This window comes from Oncorhynchus mykiss, chromosome 13, assembly GCF_057628025.1.
Source record: "Oncorhynchus mykiss isolate SJ-2025 chromosome 13, ASM5762802v1, whole genome shotgun sequence".
Classification (NCBI taxonomy): Eukaryota; Metazoa; Chordata; class Actinopteri; order Salmoniformes; family Salmonidae; genus Oncorhynchus; species Oncorhynchus mykiss.
In genome coordinates this window covers 3984529-3992500 of record NC_143034.1, presented here as the reverse complement: position 1 = coordinate 3992500, position 7972 = coordinate 3984529, and the positions used below count along the sequence as shown (strand labels likewise).

Genomic DNA, 7972 nt, shown 5'->3' with positions numbered 1-7972 from the left:
GGTTATAGTAGCATTATAGTATGGTTGTGTTATGGTTGTAGTAACATTATAGGATGGTTGTGTTATGGTTATAGTAACATTATAGTATGGTTGTGTTAGGTTATAGTAACATTATAGTATGGTTGTGTTAGGTTATAGTAACATTATAGTATGGTTGTGTTAGGTTATAGTAACATTATAGTATGGTTGTGTTATGGTTGCTGTAACGTAGTAGTATGGTTGTTTAGGTTATAGTAACATTATAGTATGGTTGTGTTATGGTTGCAGTAAGGTTAGTGGTTGTGTTTAGGTTATAGTGACATTATAGTATGGTTGTGTTATGGTTGCAGTAACATTATAGTATGGTTGTGTTATGGTTGCAGTAAGGTTATAGTTTGGTTGTGTTTAGGTTGCAGTATGTTGTGTTATGGTTGAAGTATGGTTGTGGTGTTACCTTGATGCTGTAGACTGGTGTCTCCCTGGTAGAGAGGCTGGGGTGCTGGATGAGGAGATAGGACAGGGGTAGGGTGTGGGAATAGCGTATGGGGGTTAGGGAATAGGGTTTGGGGTATTGGGGTTAGGGAATATGGAATAGAGTATAGGGGTTACGGAATAGGGTTTGGGGTATAGGGGTTAGGGAATATGGAATAGAGTATAGGGGTTACGGAATAGGGTTTGGGGTATAGGGTTTAGGGAATAGGATTTAGGGTATCGTGGTTAGGGAATAGGGTTTAGGGTATAGGGGTTAGGGAATATGGAATAGAGTATAGGGGTTATGGAATATGGTTTAGGGTATAGGGTTTAGGGAATAGGGTTTAGGGTATCGTGGTTAGGGAATAGGGTATAGAGTATAGGGGTTAGGGAATAGGGTTTAGGGTATAGGGGTTAGGGAATAGGGTTTAGGGTATTGGGGTTAGGGAATAGGGTATAGGGTATAGGGGTTTAGGGTAAATGGGTTTAGGGTAAATGGGTTTAGGGTATAGGGTATTGGGGTTTAGGGTATAGGGGTTTAGGGTATAGGGGTTTAGGGTAAATGGGTTTAGGGTATAGGGTATAGGGTTTAGGGGATAGGGGTTTAGGGTAAATGGGTTTAGGGTATAGGGTTTAGGGTATAGGGGTTTAGGGTATAGGGGTTTAGGGTATAGGGGTTTAGGATAAATGGGTTTAGGGTATAGGGGTTTAGGGTGTAGGGGTTTAAGGTATAGGGGTTTAGGGTGTAGGAGTTTAGGATTTAGGGGTTCGGGATGTTGGGGTTTAGAATGTAGGGGTTTAGGGTGTAAGGGGTTTAGGGTATAAGGGTACAGGATGTAGGGGTTTAGGGTATAGGGGTTTAGGGTGTAGGGTTTTAGGGTGTAGGGGTTTAGGGTGTAGGGGCTTAGGGTATAGGGGTTTACAGGTTTAGGGTATAGGGGTTCAGGATGTAGGGGTTTGGGGTATAGGGGTTCAGGATGTAGGGTTTTGGGGTATAGGGGTTTGGGGTATAGGGGTTTGGGGTATAGGGGTTCAGGATGTAGGGTTTAGGATATAGGGGTTCAGGATGTAGGGGTGAGGGTTTAGGGGTTTAGGGTACAGGAGTTCAGGATGTAGGGGTTTGGGGTATAGGGGTTTAGGGTATAGGGGTTCAGGATGTAGGGATGAGGGTGTAGGGGTTTAGGGTACAGGATGTAGGGGTTTGGATGTAGGGGTCATATGGGTTGAGGAGGGATCCTCATCACATCAGTCTTTCTCTCCTTAAGCTGGGGAGGCAAGAACAGGGAAGGAGTCTTAAAATCAACACACACACTGCACATTCAACTGGCTGTAGTCTAAACTGTACAGTCAACTGGCTGTAGTCTACACTGTACACTGAACTGGCTGTAGTCTACACTGTACACTCAACTGGCTGTAGTCTACACTGTACACTGTACACTCAACTGGCTGTAGTCTACACTGTACACTCAACTAGCTGTAGTCAACACTGTACAGTCAACTGGCTGTAGTCTACACTGTACACTGTACACTCAACTGGCTGTAGTCTACACTGTACAGTCAACTGGCTGTAGTCTACACTGTACACTGTACACTCAACTGGCTGTAGTCTACACTGTACAGTCAACTGGCTGTAGTCTACACTGTACACTGTACACTCAACTAGCTGTAGTCTACACTGTACAGTCAACTGGCTGTAGTCTACACTGTACAGTCAACTGGCTGTAGTCTACACTGTACACTCAACTGTCTGTGGTCTACACTGTACACTCAACTGGCTGTAGTCTACACTGTACACTCAACTGGCTGTAGTCTACACTGTACACTCAACTGTCTGTAGTCTACACTGTATACTGTACACTCAACTGGCTGTAATCTACACTGTACACTCAGCTGGCAGTAGTCTACACTGTACAGTCAACTGGCTGTAGTCTACACTGTACACTCAACTAGCTGTAGTCTACACTGTACAGTCAACTGGCTGTAGTCTACGCTGTACACTGTACACTCAACTGGCTGTAGTCTACACTGTACAGTCAACTGGCTGTAGTCTACACTGTACACTCAACTGTCTGTGGTCTACACTGTACACTCAACTGGCTGTAGTCTACACTGTACACTGTACGCTCAACTGGCTGTAGTCTACACTGTACGCTCAACTGGCTGTAGTCTACACTGTACACTCAACTCGAAGTAGTCTACACTGTACACCCAACTGGCTGTAAACTAACCCACTAAACTAACCCAACTAAACTAACCCACTAAACAAACCCAACTAAACTAATCCACTAAACTAACCCAACTAAACTAATCCAACTAAACCAGACCACTAAACTAACCCACTAAACTAATCCAACCCACTAAACTAACCCACTAAACTAACCCAACTAAACTAACTCACTAAACTAATCCAACCCACTAAACTAACCCAACTAAACTAACCCAACTAAACTAACCCACTAAACTAATCCAACCCACTAAACTAACCCACTAAGCCAACCCAACTAAACTAACCCACTAAACTAACCCACTAACTAACCCACTAAACTAATCCAACCCACTAAACTAATCCAATCCACTAAACCAACCCACTAAACTAACCCAACTAAACCAACCCAAATAAACTAACCCAACTAAACTAACCCACTAAACTAACCCACTAAACTAACCCAACTAAACTAACCCACTATACTAACCCAACAAAACCAACCCACTAAACTAACCCACTAAACTAATCCAACCCACTAAACCAATCCAACCCACTAAACCAACCCACTAAACTAACCCAACTAAACCAACCCAACTAAACTAACCCAACTAAACTAACCCACTAAACTAACCCACTAAACTAATCCAACCCATTAAACTAACCCAACTAAACTAACCCACTAAACTAATCCAACCCAACTAAACTAACCCACTAAACTAACCCAACTAAACCAACCCAACTAAACTAACCCACTAATCTAACCCACTATACTAACCCAACAAAACTAACCCACTAAACTAATCCAACCCACTAAACTAACCCACTATACTAACTCAACAAAACCAACCCACTAAACTAACCCACTAAACTAATCCAACCCACTAAGCCAACCCACTAAACTAATCCAACCAACTAACCCACTAAACTAACCCAACTAAACTAACCCAACTAAACCACTAAATGACTCCAACCCAACTAAACTAACCCACTAAACTAATCCAACCCACTAAACTAACCCACTAAACTAATCCAACCCAACTAAACTAACCCACTAAACTAACCCACTAAACCAACCCAACTAAACTAACCCACTAAACTAACCCACTAAATTAACCAACTAAACAAATCCAACCCACTAAACCAACCCAACTAAACCAACCCAACTAAACTAACCCACTAAACAAACCCAACTAAACTAACCCACTAAACTAACCCACCAAAACTAACCCACTAAACTAACCCAACTAAACTAACCCACTAAACTAACTTACTAAACTAACCCACTTAACTAAACTAACCCAACTAAACCAACCCAACTAAACTAACCATTAAACTAACCCACTAAACCAACCCAACTAAACTAACCCACTAAACTAACCCACTAAACCAACCCAACTAAACTAACCCACTAAACCAACCCAACTAAACTAACCCACTAAACTAACCCAACCCACTAAACTAACCCACTTAACTAATCAAATCAAATCAAATGTATTTATATAGCCCTTCGTACATCAGCTGATATCTCAAAGTGCTGTACAGAAACCCAGCCTAAAACCCCAAACAGCAAGCAATGCAGGTGTAGAAGCACGGTGGCTAGGAAAAACTCCCTAGAAAGGCCAAAACCTAGGAAGAAACCTAGAGAGGAACCAGGCTATGTGGGGTGGCCAGTCCTCTTCTGGCTGTGCCGGGTGGAGATTATAACAAAACATGGTCAAGATGTTCAAATGTTCATAAATGACCAGCATGGTCGAATCCAACCCAACTAACCCAACTAAACCAACCCAACTAAACTACTAAACCAACCCAACTAAACTAACCCACTACATTATGAACTCGTGTCAGAGTTTGCGCAGTCTGGTTGTCAATAGCAACCGCCAAGGCAACAACAAAAAAACAAAAAAGGCACGTAGTTAAAACCTCGGATTTAATCCACCTCGGTGTAAATACCCTGGACCCGTCTCCACTCACGGCCGCTGATTTTATAACACACACAGTCGGTAATAATAGGAAACACACATTTTCAGGTTGTAACACAAGGTGTGTGTTTCTATTCCTACTGACTGTGTGTGTGTGTGTGTGTGTGTGTGTGTGTGTGTGTGTGTTGCCCCTCCTATGATTTAACTGTGTGTGACCAAGATGTTGCAACACGTCCAAGATAATCAAATGCGTCTCTTTAAAAATGGTCTCGTGAAAGGCTACATAATAATCTAATGGTCTAATTCAGGAACTGAATATCATTCTGATATCCTTCTACGAGACAGTGTTACCTGGTTGGTTAGAATACAGTAATGTGTGTAGACAGTGTATAGTAACACCACTCACGTTGTCTGCAGTGTCTGCGTTCATACGGTGCACACCGGAGAAACCCCGGACCTCTCTTCATCCCGTGTGCAACCTATGGAATCGACTGAACCAGTTAACGCGTATATCTCCTTGGAATATGGACCGGTAACGGAGTCCCTTTGACAGTCACTCGGTAACTTCCTCCTCGTTAATTGTTAAGTGAACCGTTTTTTTCCTCCCCGTTCCACTCGCGCGCCTCCACGGATTGCTCGAGCCCTCTCTGTTCCTCTGGCGTCTGCATTCCACACCAAACCGGGGTTACGAACGGTGACGGAAACACACGAGCTCACTCACCGGGAACCTTTCGGTTCGCTCTGGGTATGGGTGGGGTGGGTGCACCTGCTGATGCGCAAAGTGTGGACACCACAGGTCTACGTCTGGCGGACACGCGCGGCGCGGGCACGATGTAGGCACGTAAAGGTGAGTTGCGTGTGGTTGGAATACTGAACACTTCTTAGAGCTTGGTGGTGTCATCATAGGCGTCATAAAACGTAACGAGGAGAATAAGATGCTAAATCATCTCAACTAGTTCGATGCGTCTTCAGAAAGATTCGAAAGCTCTTGACCCCCCCCCCCCCCCCCCCCCCCCCCCCCCCTTATCGGTTTGCTTCGTAGCATATTAAAGTCATCAATGAATTACCGTACGGTATTGAATGTTTGCTCACACCAACAGGGCACTGTCATTCTGAATCTGAAGGCAGCGCAGCAGCAGACTGAACTTAATGCAGTGAAACGGCGCCCTCTGGCGGATCATACAGACTGGTACAATTAGAGGGTCCAGATACACTAATCGACCAGAAGTATGTGGACACCGGCTCGTAGAACATCTCATTCCAAAATCATAGGTGTCAATAGGGAGGTGGTCCCTCCGTTTGCTGCCATAACAGCCTCCACTCTTCAGGGAAGGCTTTCCACTAGATGTTGGAACATTGCTGTGGGGACTTGCTTCCATTCAGCCACAAGGGCATTAGTGAGGTCGGGCACTGATGTTGGGGGGCGATTAGACCTGGCTCGCAGTCGACATTCCAATTCATCCCAAAGGTGTTCAGTTCAAAGGGTTGAGGTCAGGGCTCTGTGCAGGCTAGCCAAGTTCTTCCACACTGATCTCAATAAACCATTTCTGTATAAACCTCGATTTGTGCACAGGGGCATTGTCCTGCTGAAACAGGAAAGGGCCTTCCTCAAACTGTTGCCACAGTGACAGGCACACAGAACAAACAGGTAGGAAACAGACAGACAGACAGACAGACAAAGCAGACAGACAGACAGACAGACAGACAGACAGGTAGGAAACAGACAGACAGAGAGAGACACAGACATCATAATAACCACAGTAGACTGAATCTCACTGATATAAAAGCTTGTTATTAAAATTACAGACACATAGAAAACACATCATCATCGTCATCACAGTAATATTAAATCAAAGATTTTGACAAGTAGAATCATCAGGTGTGTTACTGCTTGGTGGAATCAAAACCCTGCTCTCTGTAGATGGTAGTCCAAGCCCAATGGCCAGCTCCACAGAAACACTTATAGCATTATAAACACTTATAACCACTACGTATGGAGTAGTAATGCAGGCTGTTATAGAGCTCCTATGAAGAGGGTGAAGAGGGTTTATAAAGGCCCATGGGCGGTGTAGAAAGTGGGAGTGACTTATTTACATTAGAAAACACATCCATGGCAACGTCTGAGGCAGTGTTGTGGCAGTAGAGAGACTGACGACTACCCTTATTAAGCATCTATAACATGTTTATAACATACTTATGTCATGGTATAACAGGTGTGGTGTTGTGGCAGTAGAGAGACTGACTACTACCCTTATTAAGCATCTATAACATGTTCATAGCATGTTCATAACATACTTATGTCATGGTCTGACAGGTGTGGTGTTGTGGCAGTAGAGAGACTGACGACTACCCTTATTAAGCATCTATAACATGTTCATAACATGTTCATAACATACTTATGTCATGGTATAACAGATGTGGTGTTGTGGCAGTAGAGAGACTGACGACTACCCTTATTAAGCATCTATACTATGTTCATAGCATGTTCATAACAGACTTATGTCATGGTATAACAGATGTGGTGTTGTGGCAGTAGAGACAGACTCTCAGTGTTCCGTAGACCAGTTATTACCTGTTCATAACAAGTCTTTTATAGTTCTGTAACATGTTAACCTGCCTATGTGCTCTAAAACATGGCTGATCTATGAGATACATAATACAGATCTGACAAACGTATGATAGCTCTATCGATGACACCTCTATGAGCTGTCTATGACACCTCTATGACCTGTCTATGAACAGTCTATGACACCTCTATGACCTGTCTATAACCTATATATGACCTGTCTATGACACCTCTATGACCTGTCTATGATCTGTCTATAACCTCTCTATGACCTGTCTATGAACAGTCTATGACACCTCTATGGTCTGTCTATGAACAGTCTATGACACCTCTATGGTCTGTCTATGAACGGTCTATGACACCTCTATGACCTGTCTATAACCTCGCTATGACCGGTCTATTAACTGTCTATGACACCTCTATGGTCTGTCTATGACACCTCTATGACCTGTCTATGACACCTCTATGACCTGTCTATGACACCTCTATGACCTGTCTATGAACAGTCTATGACACCTCTATGACCTGTCTATAACCTATCTATGACCTGTCTATGACACCTCTATGACCTGTCTATGATCTGTCTATAACCTCTCTATGAACAGTCTATGACACCTCTATGGTCTGTCCATGAACGGTCTATGACACCTCTATGGTCTCTCTATGACCGGTCTATTAACGGTCTATGACCCATCTATGACCCGTCTATGACCTGTCTATGACACCTCTATGACCTGTCTATGACACCTCTATGACCCGTCTATGACCTGTCTATGACACCTCTATGACCCGTCTATGACCTGTCTATGACACCTCTATGACCTGTCTATG

At 43.6% G+C, this 7972-nt stretch overlaps 1 protein-coding gene across 1 annotated transcript in view; it reads right to left on the bottom strand.

Moving 5' to 3' along the window:
• radil (Ras association and DIL domains) overlaps window positions 1-5547 on the bottom strand; it is an 86526-nt gene extending 80979 nt beyond the window's left edge. The window contains 2 exon segments of the mRNA XM_090194744.1: window positions 434-1715; window positions 4982-5547. The gene's annotated coding sequence lies outside the window, so the exon portion shown is untranslated.
• Window positions 5548-7972: the final 2425 nt, after the last annotated feature.